Genomic DNA, 16,086 nt, shown 5'->3' on the forward strand with positions numbered 1-16,086 from the left:
AGGGGAGGACGAGGAGGATTTAATCTCCTGGCTCCCCTCAGGAACCTGACGATCAGGTCGTGCTTTCCCAAGGACTTACCATCAACTGCGTCGTGATGTGCGGCAATGGCGGCAACATACACTTTCAGGGTGGAGGGAGACAGCCTTCGCTCCAACCCTTCTTGCAGGAAGGAAAGCACGACACTGATGGGGCATTTTGTGGGTTCTTGATGTTTAGAAGAACACCAGTTGACGAAGAGGTTCCACTTCAACGCATAGACATGTCTCGTGGACGATGCTCTAGCGGAAGTGATGGTAGCCACCACCGCTGGTGGTAGGGTACTCAAACCTGCCTCGTCCCGTCCAGGAGCCACACGTGGAGGTTCCAAAGACCGGGACGAGGGTGCCACAGGGTGCCCCGTCCCTGAGAAAGGAGGTCCTTCCTCAGAGGAATTGGCCAGGGAGGTGTTGTCGCAAGGAGTATGAGTTCTGAGAACCAGGTGTGGTTGGGCCAGTATGGGGCAACCAATATGACCTGCTCCTCGTCCTCCCTGATCTTGCGCAGGGTCCGCGCAAGAAGGCTCACTGGGGGAAACGCATACTTGCGGAGGCCCCGCGGCCAGCTGTGCGCCAGTGCATCCGTGCCGAGCGTGCCCTCGGTCAGGGAATAAAACAGGTCGCAATGGGACGAGTCGTGGGAGGCAAACAGGTCTACCTGTGCGTCGCCGAACTGATCCCAAATCAGCTGGACCGTCTGGGGATGGAGTCGCCATTCTCCAGAGAGAGGCCGAACTCGAGACAGCTCGTCGGCCGCCTGGTTCAGGTATCCCGGGATATAAATGGCTCGAAGCGACCTCAGATGCTTCTGACTCCATATGAGGAGGTGGCGGGCGAGTTGTGACATACGGCGGGAGCGCAGACCACCTTGATGGTTGATGTACGCTACTGTCGCGGTATTGTCTGATCGGACTAATACGTGCTGACCCCTGAGCAGCGCATGGAAGCGGTGCAGGGCGAGACGTACAGCCAGCAACTCGAGGCAATTGACATTCCATAGGCGCTGGGGTCCTGTCCAGGAGCCCGCGGCAGCATGTCCATTGCACATGGCGCCCCAGCCCGTGGTGGAGGCATCTGTTGAGACAACAACATGCCGGGAAACTCGTTCCAGGGGCACTCCGGCCCGTAGAAAGCTGAGGTTCGACCACGGGGTGAAGGTCTGACGGCAGGTCGGAGTCACTGGGACCCGGAGCTTGCCGTGTTGCCATGCCCACCTCGGGACTCGATCGCGAAGCCAAAGCTGAAGCGGTCTCATATGAAGCAATCCGAGCGGCGTTACTGCGGCTGCGGATGCCATATGCCCCAGGAGCCTCTGAAATAATTTCAGTGGAACCGCACTCTTGCCCTCGAATTGGCGAAGACAAGTCAGCAGTGACTGCGCGCACTCGTTCGTAAGCTGCGCGCACATGGCGACCGAGTCGATCTCCATACCGAGAAAAGAGATCCTCTGCACGGGGCAAAGTTTGCTCTTTTCCCAGTTGACCCGAAGGCCCAGACGGGCTAAGTGTTGGAGCACCAGATCCCTGTGTTCGCAAACCCGGTCTCGAGAGTGAGCTAGGATCAGCCAGTCGTCGAGATAGTTCAGGATGCGAACCCCGTGTTCCCGGAGGGGAACAAGGGCTGCCTCGAGGACCTTCGTGAAGACGCGAGGAGACAGGGCTAGCCCGAAAGGGAGAACCGCGTACTGGTATGCCTGCCCCTCGAAAGCAAACCGTAGAAACGGTCTGTGTCGAGGTAAAATGGAGACATGGAAGTAGGCGTCCTTCAGGTCGATCGCTGCAAACCAATCTTGTGGCCGCACACACTCGAAAATGCGTTTGGCCGTGAGCATCCTGAACGGCAGCCTGTGAAGGGAGCGGTTCAGGACGCGCAGGTCCAAGATCGGTCGTAACCCACCCGATTTCTTCGGAACAATGAAGTAAGGGCTGTAGAAGCCGGACCTCATTTCGGCTGGAGGGACAATCTCGATCGCACCCTTCGCCAGTAGGGTGGCGACCTCCGCTCTCATGACCGGGGCATTGCCACCGACCATAGTGAAGCGGACTCCGCTGTAGCGGGGAGGAGATCGCGCGGACTGAATCGCGTAGCCGAGCCTGATGGTTCTCGCGACCCAGCGGGACAGTCTGGGAAGCTCTAGCCAGGCTTCCAGAAAGTGCACCAGCGGGGTCATACGAACCACAGACGTGCCGTCGGGGGTGCAGCGAGGCGGAATGACCGGCCCAGGCGTGGGTGGCATAGCGGCCCGGTGCGGGGGCACGGTCATTAGCCGCGTCCTGCCAGAGGAGGCCAGGAGAGGACCAGCGTCCCACGGGGGCGTGCTCTGGCAGGGGTCTGGCGACAGAGGGGGATGAGAGGAGCGTGGCCCGTGGGCGGCGCGTGCTCTCATCCGCACACTCCGTGTGCTCAGAGATGGGATAGTGAGTTCTTTCTTTAACCATTTTAGGGTGCTGCCCGTCGTGGGACGAGCAGCGGGAATGGGAAAACCAAGGATTCTCCCCCGGCCCTCCACCGGGGGAAGGAGCGGCCCTGCTACCGGCTCCTGTGCAGAACTCATCGCCATCTCTGAGCAGCCCGTCTCAGGAGCGCCGCTTAGCCTGGCGTTTAGCGGGGCGCGGGGCGGGAGAGGGCTGTGGCGCCTTCCTACGGCTTCCTCGACGACGCGACCCGGGAGCAGCGGACTGCTGGGGCCGATCGGGAGGGGCGGGAACCGCAGGAGGGCGCCCTCGGCGGCGAGCGGGCTGAGGCACCTGTGCCGACGGCTGCGCCGCCGAAGCAGCGGGCCGCCGGGGCAGGACATGTTTTAGAGCCTCAGTCTGCTTCTGGGCAGTCGAGAACTGCTGGGCAAAGTCCTCGACTGCACCGCCGAATAGGCCAGCCTGGGATATGGGGGTGTCGAGGAACCGGGTCCGCTCGGCCTCCCGCATATCAGCCAGGTTTAGCCATAGGTGTCGCTCCTGGACCACCGAAGTGGCCATCACCTGACCCAGCGAGCGTGCGGTCACCTTCGTCGCTCGGAGAGCAAGGTCGGTGGCGGCACGCAACTCATCAAAGAGTGCTGGGTCAGACCTCCCCTCGTGCATATCACGCAACATCTGGGCCTGGTAGACCTGCAGAGTCGCCATGGCATGCAGTGAGGAGGCCGCCGTCCCCGCAGCTCTATAGCCCTTCGCCACAAGGGTGGAGGAGAACCTACAGGCCTTGGAGGGGTGCTTTGGGTCCCCGCGGGAAGAAGCACTCTGAGGACACAGCTGCATCGCAACAGAGCGTTCAACCTGGGGAACCCCAGTGTACCCTTTGGCGGCCGCCTGATCAAGGGGAGGCAAGGCGGAGGCGGTCGCCGAGCGATCACGGGAAGACAATGGTGCCTTCCAGGACCTCGTGACCTCCTCATGCACATCCGGGAAAAAAGGCATTGGGGTTGGCTGCCGACGCGGATCAGCAGCCGCACCCAAAAACCAATCGTCCAGCCGCGAACGAACCGGCCCAGGTGGCCGGGACCACTCAAGACCGATCGCCGCGGCTGCCCGGGAAAGCATGGCCGTCATCTCGGGATCAGACTCGGACAATGCTGGGGCACCCGAGGGTGGCAGCACAGCCGAATCCTCACTTCCCGAGGACTCCTGCCCACCTTGTGATGCAGCGATCGACATCACGTCCTCCTCTGGAGCGCCGAATGAAACTCGCGGCAAGTCAGAAGACTGTACAGCGGTTTCCACGCGGACACTCGCGGGTTGCACGGGAACAGAGGGAAGTGTGGAGCGTGGAATAGTCGGCGCTTTGTTCCACACTGTAACCCTCAGATCACCCTGGCCGCCAGCCGAAGTACCAGCCCTCTCGGGACCAGTAGATCGGGGTGCGGATGAGGGGACTCTCACATGAAGATCATTGAGTCTCGATCTCAACCGTGCGATGGGCATGTTCCCGCAGTGGGAACATGACTCATCCACAAACGCTGCCTTAGCGTGCTCAACACCCAGACACACAAGACAACGATTGTGCCCATCAGAGTCAGACACGAATAGACCGCAACCAGAAGTGCACGGGCGAGGCATCTTTAAAAAGACGTGCCGCGTGCAATGCTCTTTTGTGAAAGGAGATTTCTCCGCAGAGTGTTGAAGCGACCAGGGAGAGAACACACAAACTCTGGCAAATCACTGCACAGATCAGCAGGGAATGTGCACTCGCTGGAACTCGCTGTCACACCAACACCTGGAGAGAGGCTCGTCTCGAAGAGATGAAGAGATAAACTCAGGATTTGGCTGTGGAGTGAAGTACATCAACTTGGCTCCGAAGCGAAAACATATCTGCATGTTGCTCGCGACTTCCTTATATACCCCCAGGGTGGGGCGGAGTTACGCTATGCAAATTCCGCAGACCCATGGCATTTCTTTGCCATTGGCTCGTGTTTTAATACTCGAAGATGATAGGATTTCTAAGCGAAACCCCATTCGTCGTCATCCGACGTAACTCGGAGTGACAACGAAAGGGAACTGGTAACACTTTATAATAACGTTCAGTTGTAAGTCATTTATAAGTGGTTAATTAATGATGAACTAATCATTTACAAAACATTCATAAATGACTAGCAAGTGTATGTTTTGTATGTATGTTTTATAAATTAACTAATCATTTATGAAACATGACTATGCATTCATAAATGATTAATAAGTAATAGGCTAAGTTCATTATTTTATGTATGTTTTGTAGATTCAATTATAAGTCATTTACATTTGATTAGTTAATGATTATCTAATCATTTACAAAACATGACTATGCGTTTCATAAATGTTTAATAAATTGTTACATTTTTTTGTATGTTTTGCTCACATCAGGTGCACAGTGGTTAAAGAATCCATGTGTTTCAGAGAAGACACCAGTCAGCACTTACACTGCAGTACACACTACAGTGTTCAACACCTATAGATGTGTAAACACATGAATAAATCATTTACAACACTTTCTGCATCCCCTAATCTAAAGTGTAAACTATTCATCACTTGTAAATGTGTTACACATCATTCGTAGATAAGATTCGTTGATCTTATGCCTTATTGATTCTTGAAGTGGTAATCTACGAATGATGTGTAACACATTTACAAGTGATGAATAGTTTACACTTGATCTGTATAAAGGTCTATGAGAGAGGAAGATGGCTCCAATATTTTAAGACTTAAGATGTGTTTAACTGATATTTTAAACCAGCGGTAAAATAAAGCATAGATAAGAGGATTCAGACTTGAGTTAACATACAAAATCCATATTAGAAATGTCACTGTGGCAGAAGAGATTATAGTTCCTGTTACATACAATATATAGTATGGGATATAGCAAAGCAGATAAACTGTCACAATGATTCCTAATGTCACTGCAGCCTTTCTCTCAGATTTCCTCCTCACAGAACCTTCCATTACACATTTCCCACCCTTTATCAGAGAGTTTAAAAGTCTCACTTGCTGATGTGCAACATAAAATATCCTTAAATATAAAATTATAATAAGGGCACAAGGAAACAATAATGAAAACAACAGGTCTGTGCATGTCAATGAAAAACTGATGACTAAATAACACTTTCCATAGCACACATCTGGTCTCTGGGAATTTTCAAAATATCTGCCACTAATTAAATAGCCAATATTGTAGGTAGAGGAGAAAAACCAGCAGACACAGATGCTTATTAAAGTTTTAGTTGTGGTGATTTTTTGTGGGTACTGTAAAGGGTGACACACAGCCACATAACGATCAACAGCAATTAAAACGTACTCGGTTACTAACGTAACCTCGGTTCTCTCTAGAAGAGGGAACGAGTACTGCGTTTTAACCAAAACGCTACGGGAAAAGTCTCTTTTCACGAAACACTGAAGCAAAAAATTATCCTTTAATTTTCATATATGTAAAACGCGTTGCGGCAGCAGTCAGCTATGGCGAGACGGCTTGCTCGCTCATTGGCTGCTCTGCGGCAACTGCATAAGCCTATCGAGCGAGGCCTGAGGTGACGTCAGGCCAATGAGGGCGCTTCGCGCCCTCCTCGCCACTTCCCGCCGAGACGGGCGTGGCTTACCTCTATAAAAGGAGCTCGAGAAGGCTGATTCACTTGATTTTGATCGCCGAAGCGAACCAGAGTGAACCAGACGCACGGCAGAGAACGCAGTACTCGTTCCCTCTTCTAGAGAGAACCGAGGTTACGTTAGTAACCGAGTACGTTCTCTTACGAGAGTTCTCTCGTACTGCGTTTTAACCAAAACGCTACGGGAACCCCTTGTAAAACGCCGTGCGTGCTGGGATAAAAACACTGATCACCGGAAGCTATTTCAGGCATACAGTGCATAATCACCAGATAGACTCACACAGAGTCAGGGAATAAGGGAGGGGAGCCTTAATTCCCTATACTGTAGCGTCCGCAGGCTTAACGTGACCTCACAGGGAGAGTCTAAAGACAGGAGGGGTTTCCCTCCGTCCTTATATAGACATGTCCACAGACGCGAATATGACATCACATAGACAGGGTAGGGAGCCTGAACTAATGTGGGAAATGTGGGTCTTACACAGTTCTGCCCAAGATAGTCGGTAGCGCATTGCGCCTGCGATTTCAGAGGTCTGGCTAGACAGCTGAATAGATTACACCGACAAAAGCTTAGCCTGTAAGGCGGGAACCTCTAGGTTATAAAACCTGATAAATGTAGACGGAGAGGCCCAGCCTGCCGCCGTACATATATCCTGTAGGGAAATCCCGCTGGACCAAGCCCACGAGGAGGCAACGCCTCTCGTAGAATGCGCTCTAACTCCCAACGGGCATTGAATGCCCTTGACAGTATAAGCCAGCGCTATGGCGTCAACTATCCATCTGGATAGACTTTGTTTCGAAACAGCCATTCCTTTGGAACGTCCGCTGAACGAGACAAAGAGCTGCTCTGTCTGTCTGAAGACAGCAGAGCGGGACATATAAGCTCTTAAAGCCCTAACAGGGCAAAGAAAACTCGAGTCCCCCTCCTCACTCGATGCCGGCAGGGCAGACAGGGAAATAACCTGAGCCCGAAAAGGCGTGTTGAGGGATTTCGGCACATAGCCGTGCTTAGGTTTGAGTATGACTTTAGAGTCATAGGACCAAACTCCAAGCACGCCGGGCTCACAGAGAGCGCGTGCAGATCGCCTATGCGCTTCACTGAAGCGAGAGCCATCAAAAACACTCTTTTGAAAGACAAATGTTTGAGGCTAATAGACTGGATAGGCTCGAAAGGGGCACCTTTCATGGCCGCCAAGACCGTAGAAAGGTCCCACATAGGGACTGAAGGAGGTCTGGGTGGATTCAGTCTCCTAGCTCTCCTGAGGAAGCGGATGACTAAATCGTTCCTTCCCAGTGACTGACCCAGCGTTGAACCGGAGAACGCTGAAATAGCCGCCACATACACTTTGAGCGTGGAAGGGGATCTGCCCTTATCCAACAGCTCTTGTAGGAAGGAGAGAACCTCCGTTACCTCGCATTCGAGGGGTGAAAGGCTCCGAGCTGTACACCAGCCGGAGAAAACCGACCACTTCGAAGCATAAAGCCGCCAAGTCGACGGTGCTCTAGCCTGAGTGATGGTATTCATGACTCCCTCTGCGAGACCAACGGGTATCCGTTGAGCGCCCACACATGAAGGGACCACAGTTCCGGGTGTGGGTGCCAAATCGAGCCCCCGGCCTGCGAGAGGAGATCTCTCCTCAACGGCACTGGCCATGGAGCGATGTCTGCTAACTGCATCAGGACTGGGAACCATGCTTGGTTCTCCCAGAACGGTGCTACAAGCAGCACTGGGCATTTTGTTTCCCTGACCCGTTCCAACACCTGTGGCAGGAGGGAGACGGGGGGAAAAGCGTATAGCGGGCAGCGCGGCCACCTTCGGGACAGCGCGCTGTCGCTCTTTGAAGAGAACGCGGGGCAGTGAGCGTTTTCGTGGGACGCGAATAGGTCCACCTCCGCTCTGCCGAATCTCTCCCACAACAGCCGGACTGTTTGTGGGTGTAGAGACCATTCGCCCGGGGGAACGTTGTTCCTGGACAGTCTGTCTGGGCCCACATTCTGACGCCCAGGTACATGCACTGCTCTCAGCGAGCGTAAGTTGTGCTGAGCCCATATTAGGAGGCGTTTCGCCAGCCTGTACAGGGATGTGGATTTCAGACCGCCTTGGCGATTTATGTAGGACACCACAGCCATGTTGTCCGAACGGACTATGACGTGTTGGTCCTTGATGTGGGGACAAAAACGCGTCAGCGCGTTGTGCACTGCCAGCATTTCTAGGCAGTTTATGTGTTGGAGCTTTTCTCGTTCCGACCACAGGCCGAAGAACGGTCTGCCCTCGAGCAGCGCTCCCCATCCCGAGGTGGATGCGTCTGTCGACACCATCCTCACTCCCGAGGAAGTCCCCAGGCTTACACCTGATCGGTACCAGTCGTCCGCCATCCAAGGCACCAGGGCTGTAACACAGTTCTGATCGACCTTGAGGCGTAATCGACCGGGTACCCGCGCTTTCAACCAGAACTGCAGCGGGCGCATGCGGAGCAAGCCCAGCCGGAGAACTGATGATGCTGAGGCCATGAGACCCAGCATCCTTTGAAACTTCCTGAGCGGGGTGAAAGCGCCGCGGCGGAAAGACTTCCCCGCGCGTTGAATGTGCAGCACGCGCTGTGGCAACAGCCGCGCTGTCATAGACTGCGAGTCCAGAACGATACCCAGAAACGAAATCGTTTGACTGGGGTTCAGTGAACTCTTCGCCCAATTGGCCGTGATACCAAGATTCTCGAGGTGATCGAGTAAAATGGTTCTGTGCTCCACGAGCTGAGATCGTGATTGGGCTAGGATCAACCAGTCGTCCAAATAGTTCAGCACTCGCATGCCTCTGAGTCTGAGAGGAGCGAGCGCTGCGTCCATGCATTTCATAAATGTACGAGGTGCCAGGGACAAACCGAACGGCAGGACTGTATACTGGTATGTCTGACCCCCGAAGGCGAATCTCAAGTATCGCCTGTGATGTGACGCTATCTGTATTTGAAAATACGCGTCCTTCAGATCTATTGACATAAACCAGTCTCCTCGGCGAACATGCGCGAGGATTTTCCTGGTCGTGAGCATTTTGAAACTGCGTTTCACTAATGCTTTGTTCAGCTGTCTTAGATCCAGTATGGGTCTGATACCACCGTCCTTTTGGGGACTAGAAAGTATCTGCTGTATAGCCCCCCTTCGCTTTGAGCTTGGGGCACACGCTCTATCGCCCCTTTGCTTACCATTTTTGATATTTCGGCGCGAAGTAGGTGTGCTACTTCTGAAACCACCGTAGTTTGGACGCGCGCTGTGAAGCGGGGAGGGCGTCGACAAAACTGTAGCGAGAAGCCTCTCTTATAATGCCTAGCACCCAGTCCGAAACCCCTGGAAGCGCTGCCCATGCTTCTGCATGGTTGGCTAAGGGCTGGATGCGGAGCGCGCTCTGTTCGCCGTGCGACAGAGGCGCTTCGGGGCGCAATAACGTAGGCGTTATACCTGTGGCATTCGAGGCGGGGGGCGCGCTTATTACAGCGGGCAGAGCGCTCGTCCTCGACCTTACTACAGCGCTTGACTGAGTGAGGGAGGGCTGAGCGGGTCCCGCGGGACTCATGTCTGCGAGTAAATGTGGGCGGGAAGCGGGCACATTCACTGCTTTGGGCGCGCTGTCTGACTGAGCAGAGCGAGCGCGCACAGATCTCGTTTTTACAGAGAGCCTGTGGTCTGTGAGACATAGTGTTTGTGCGGGCACTTTCACTATGTTGGAAGCGCAATCGACCTGAGTCGATTTTATGTGCGCGAGCCCTAAGTGTAGGGCTGTGCTTGTGTGTAGAGATGGGCACTGAGGAGTGGGCATCGACACTACACTTATAGCACCATCGGCCGTGGCCGGGACACCAGAAAATACCGTGAGTAAGTGTGGGCGCGGGAGAGCGGGCACAGTTACTGCAATGAGTGCACTGTCTGTCTGAGCAGAGTGAATGCACACAGGTTTCGTCTTTACAGAAACCACAAGGCATGCAGAACATAGTGTTTGTAGGCACTAGGCAGTGGGCACGTTCACTATGTTGTGTGCGTGATCGACCCGAGTCGAATATATGAGCGCGGGCCCTGTGTGAAGGGCTGTGCTAGTGTGTAGGGATGGGCACTAGCAGTGGGCATCTTCTCTACACATATAGCATCATCGGCCGTGTACCACGTGCTCGTGGGCTGCAAAAAACACGTCTGCAGTTGCCTCTCGGGGAACAAACAGAGTGATTTGCATTCGGCGGCATAAATATTTTCTGCCGGCAGGCCTGGGGTTTGAACCTCCGATCCCCCACGCGCAAGTCTAAGAATCTACCACTGGACCACAGTGAAGATACATAGATAAAGTCAGCGCGAGTGTTATCCACACTGGCGTATGCTTGCAGGCATGTACCACGTGCTCGTGGGCAGCAAAAAACACGTCTGCAGTTGCCTCTCGGGGAACAAACAGAGTGATTTGCTTTCGGCGGCATAAATATTTTCTGCCGGCAGGCCTGGGGTTCGAACCTCAGATCCCACGCACGCAAGTCTAAGAATCTACCACTGGACCACAGTGAAGATACATAGACAAAGTCAGTGCGAGTATTATCCACACTGGCGTTTGCTTGCAGGCATGTACCACGTGCTCTTGGGCAGCAAAAAAAAAAAAACACGTCTGCAGTTGCCTCTCGGGGAACAGACAGAGTGATTTGCATTTTCAGACGCCTGCAAAATGCCAGAATGTGAGAAGAGTGGATATTGCCCAGTTTCAGCGGGGCTGAAAATACTCCATTCTCCTTTCGCCAGTGACGCACGGGAACCGTAGAAACGGTGTTCGGTTGCAGGCAAGCGGGTACTACGCGCTCGCTGGCTGCAAAATGCATCTCTGCAGTCGCCTTCAGGGGACTGACAGAGCAAAGCATTGGCGGCATAAATATATATGCCGCTAGACCGGGATCCGAACCCCGGCCTCCCGTGTGAAAAACCTATAATTCCACCACTGAGCCACAGGGGGATACAGGCTTTTGAAAGCGGCGTCAACATGTATTCTTCGGCGTTTGCTGGCAGGCAAGCATGTAACAGACTCACTTGCTGCAATAATATTTCCAGTCGCCGAACAGGGAACTGAGAAATGTGAGAGAAAAGAGGTCAGACCGACCAACGGTGGGACTAAGAACACTCTTTTCTCCTTCGCCGGTGAATGACGCGTGCAGAGGCAGGGTAGCTTTTCTTGTCACGTAAAGAAAAACTAATCCCGCCATCCGCTTCCAGGAAGGGCAGCCTCGGAAAGGATGCCCGGCGAGTCCTCAGAGTCACCGTAGGCAATTTGCTCGGAGTGAAGGCGTTCGCCGTCAGCGAGCGCGAGCGCTGCATGAGAAGGCGTCTTGAAAAAGACGCAGCTCTTTTAGGGGTGTGTGTTGCAAAGCGAACACACACACACACACACACATACACAAGAACAAAGAATGTAAAAGATATGGCGTCGGAAAGCGCAGCAGGTACGGCGGTAGAAGGCGGCGTTGGCCAGCGGCTTCAAGGGCTCGTCCCGCTGAAGTGCTTGCATCAGACGACGCGTGCTTCCTCGTGATCCAGCGATGCGTGCGCTTCGCTGAAGAGATTAAAATCAAGTGAATCAGCCTTCTCGAGCTCCTTTTATAGAGGTAAGCCACGCCCGTCTCGGCGGGAAGTGGCGAGGAGGGCGCGAAGCGCCCTCATTGGCCTGACGTCACCTCAGGCTTCGCTCGATAGGCTTATGCAGTTGCCGCAGAGCAGCCAATGAGCGAGCAAGCCGTCTCGCCATAGCTGACTGCTGCCGCAACGCGTTTTACATATATGAAAATTAAAGGATAATTTTTTGCTTCAGTGTTTCGTGAAAAGAGACTTTTCCCGTAGCGTTTTGGTTAAAACGCAGTACGAGAGAACTCTCGTAAGAGAACTAAATTACACATAGATGTTGAGATAAGCAGTCCCATGATTATCATAAACAGATCACAAAAAGTGTCTCCAAAGTACCAACACGTTTCAATCAGCTTGATGGCATCCACAGGCATAACAATAAGTCCGACAAGCAGGTCGGCCACAGCCAGAGAGAGAATAATCAGGTTTGTTGGAGTGTGAAGTTTCTTGAAGTGAGAGATGGAGATGATCACCAGCAGGTTCAGAAACACAGTCCATACTGACAGCAATGAAAAAAACACATACATGATATTGTATTCATATTTAGAGCGTTTTCCCTTGATACATGATGAGTTGATGGCAGGAAAGCAGTATTGAGTCTCATGATCCTCTGTCTCATAGGCCATGAGTGAGTCTCCTCCTGTTAGGAATGTTCTGCTCTCCTTTGTGTCCTTTCATTTATAAAGTGTCTGGATGAGACCGACTAATCCTCTATCGGCCACACTGACGCTGCATAATGACATAATAATTTTCTTTGGCATTGAAACTGCTGTTCATAAGAGACAAAAGAGAGACATGAAATTGTTTTTACACAATGCTGTAACCAAACAATAGGTGTCAGTATAAAGTAAAAGAACGTTTACTTTTTCACATCTGCTGTAAGTGTATCAGCAGTCATTTACATTCATGTATTTGGCAGACACGTTTATCCAAAGCGACTTACATTGCATTTCGAGTGATTAACCGCGCTGCACTGACATACATTGCAGATAACTGTGCGCTAAGAGAAGTTTACAACAGCACTTTGCATTATCTGTTCTTAAAACTGACTCAAGTTAAAAATCAAGCAAATATTTCCATTTTTCTGTCAAGAGTGAAAGCTAAACTTACATGTACAAGAACGAGCGCCACACAGACAGAGCGCAATAGAACAGGAGCGCTGTAATTCTGACTAAAATATAAATATATTTTGCTAAAATATTTGTTTTTGAATATTTGTTGTTGTTGGTGGTGAACATAATGCTGTACTCAAGATGGCGCCAGTGTGCGTGGCAGGCCGTCTGTGTCCTAGTATGTGTGCTTTGTTACTGTTTTTATTTCTGCTTTTAATTCCAAACATCTCAACTTTGCGGACGTACAATCGTCAAACCCTTCTATTTTAGTTGCTCAAAAGTCCCGCCTGGCTGATTGGTCTGCGACCCAGGTTCGGCCGGATGTGCGGGCATTTGAACAAAACTACGATTGTTCTATATCCAGGGGCTCCCTGGAATTACGGCATGAGTGGATTCGGCCTTTTCCAACAAGATTCCAACACACTTTGCTAATAGCGTCTGTCAGCGACTGCTGCAATTGAGTGAATCATCAAAACTTGAAATTGCTGCACTGGGAAACTCACTATGGAGACGACTCGCTGCCACTAAGGATGGCTCTGATCAGCACGGTCAATGGTAAGCAAGACACTATTCTAAATGACTTTTATCACCTTGCACAGCTTGGATTTTCTCTTCATTACAGAGACATGGTTAAATCCTGGAGATCAAAGAGAGAATCAAGAGAGATCAAAGTCCCTTTTCTGAACTTGTTCCTACTGACCATATGTTTTTAACACCCCTCGGTCTACGGGATGGGGTGGAGGTCTAGCATCTTCGGTCATTTCTGACCGAAAACTTTCTGTTTTGAATTTTAAAAAATCACAGCTTCATCGGAAAGTTACGAAACTTGGTGACTTTTATGGCATTGCATTAGGTATGTGAACACACGAAGTGGTTAAGTGGTTGTAAAAAAATTAGTCACACTTTTGCTCTACGGTCAAAAATGACCGACCATAGGAAATGAAGGGGAAATAGACAAAAACACAAAAAATCTCTACAAATCGGCCACGATGCAGAAAAAAAAATGCTCAGCAATGAAGTGGTGAAACTCTAAAACATCAATAGTGAAAGACATAAAATAATTAATAATTATAATTAATATATATATATATATATATAATTATAAACAAATATTAAAATAATAATTAATATAATGTTTATTATTATTAATAATAAAAATAATATAAATAATAATAAGCTGTGATAAAGCATTACTGTTTATTTTTCTTTTCTTTTTTTTTATTGAATTGTAATGTTACCTGTAACAAAATGCTTTCTCTGTATTCAGGTTTGACTGTAGTAATGATGCAAAAACGTGTACACTTCACATCAAACTTATTTTTATTTTTTTGGCAAAAAGTTTTTTTTGAGAATTTCTAAAAAATACATTAAAATCCACATCTTAAAAGTAAGTTATTTGGTCCAAAAACAACTAGAGAATTCACAAGCCTCGCCATAGAGAGCTATACAGGCATCTAATGGTAAACCCATGCAATAACATGTTATATTTTCTATCAACAGATGGCGCTAATCTGACTTAAAAAAAAAATCGATTTAAAAGGCCTAGTCTCTATATTAATCTGAAATACTGTAATAATTGAAGAAATATTTTTTAAAATTAGAAAAAAAAATTGTGTATTATTTCAATGGAAAAAAAAATAACCATACATATTGCATAAATATTAATAAGTACCATCAAATCCTCTCAAAATACAAAAGGAAAAGTATTATTGAACAAAAATAAATTGCATTGGTTTTACTGGGGTGGAAGAAGTTTCATTTTTAGGTGTCCGGTCACTTCTGTGGTGAGCAGGTTTGCCAGATTGGGCGGTTTTGCAATCTATTTTGGGGGCAAAAAAGGGTTTGGGCGGGAGGATAAAAATTGGGATGTTTCGGCTCAGTTCGGCGGGTTTTTGTTGCCGAAACACTGGCACTTCAGATCCTTCTTCCTGCGACCCAGTGTTCAGCAGGCAGCAGTCACACACACACACACACAATGTGCCCCCTAAACTCACAACAGACTCTCCCTCCCACTACTTTCAGCTCACGTCATGTCACGCATGTCACCGCCCACCCCTCAAACACCACACTAGATTGCGGGGTTTTCAAACTTAGCTAGCTGACTGACACTGCGGTTTCATGACAACTCTCTCCGGGTCAGCAGCAGTGCCTACACAGATTTGAATGTTGCGATATGATTTTGTCAAAGGATTAATAGACAGACGAAATGGAAGAAGAATCGCGTGGGTGTTTGAATCGAGATCACAGTCTTTTATAGATGCATCGTGCGCAGCTCTGTAACATAGACTGTAAAAAAATATGGACGTAGTGTCCGCGACGTCACCCGTAGGTTTCTGAAGACCATTTTTGAAGCCTAAAGTGGGCGTGGCTGACCGTCGCCATCTTGGTAGCTCCCGAATTTATTTATTTTTACAGTCAGACAATTAGCTGAGGTAACGTGGCAGTTAACAAACAGCAGACAAACGGCTAATGATGACTAATGACCTCAGCAGTGGGAATCCACCCGTCACTCAAAAGTGGACACCCTTAATTGACCCTTCGCTAAGCCACGCCCGAAAACCGCCACAGGCCAATCGTGGCTTAGCAACCGTAACTAGGCGCGGGAGGTCTGGCAAGCTTTCGAGCGAGGGAAACATGCCGAAGCGTTGTGCGTATGGATTGTGCAAATCTGATACCCGGTATCCTAAAAGTTTGGACGGGGTGGTGGATTTTGTTCCCTTCCCGAAACCTAAAACCCAAGGGGAGAAATGCCAGGCGTCATCTTCATTTATAGCGTTTTTAACAATGTAGATTGTTCCAAAGCAGCTTTACATTGATAATAGGAAATTAAAAGTGTTTTGGCTTTATAGCAGCTCTAGAATAAAGTTATTGTCCAGCTCGTGGATCAAGCAGTGTGATTAAAGGCAAGACGGAGGCTCACTGACATAACTTAACGTTACTTAAAAATATATTTCAACATTTTGTTAATCGACGGCCAAACCGTTACCCCAATCCGATCGCGACTCTCCCGTTAGTTCTAGTAAAAGTAAAAGGTAGTTAGTAAAAGGAGGGAACATCACTCACGGGGCTTGCCGGAGATCTCTAAGGAAAAGGTTGGTATGCAAACTTAATCAGTTCATAACAGTAAGTTAGTCCGACGTGTGAGCAGTAACGTTAGCCTGGCGCGCTAAAAATATAAGCGGGAGAATGGTATCATTGCAAAGTGGTCAGGCTAATGTCTTGTGTTTATTCCACAATACATAT

The 16,086-nt window shown here is 50.0% G+C and overlaps 1 pseudogene across 1 annotated transcript; it reads right to left on the reverse strand.

Annotated features, from left to right (window-relative positions):
* Positions 1–5,147: 5,147 nt before the first annotated feature.
* LOC311076917 (trace amine-associated receptor 13c-like) lies at positions 5,148–12,409 on the reverse strand (annotated as a pseudogene). The gene is made up of 2 exons: positions 12,000–12,409; positions 5,148–5,803 (listed from the first exon to the last, which is right to left on the reverse strand). The product of its transcript is annotated as a trace amine-associated receptor 13c-like (transcript).
* Between the last annotated feature and the right edge of the window lie 3,677 nt (positions 12,410–16,086).

This window comes from Abramis brama (assembly GCF_963993115.1).
Source record: "Abramis brama genome assembly, chromosome: 25".
Taxonomy (NCBI): domain Eukaryota; kingdom Metazoa; phylum Chordata; class Actinopteri; order Cypriniformes; family Leuciscidae; genus Abramis; species Abramis brama.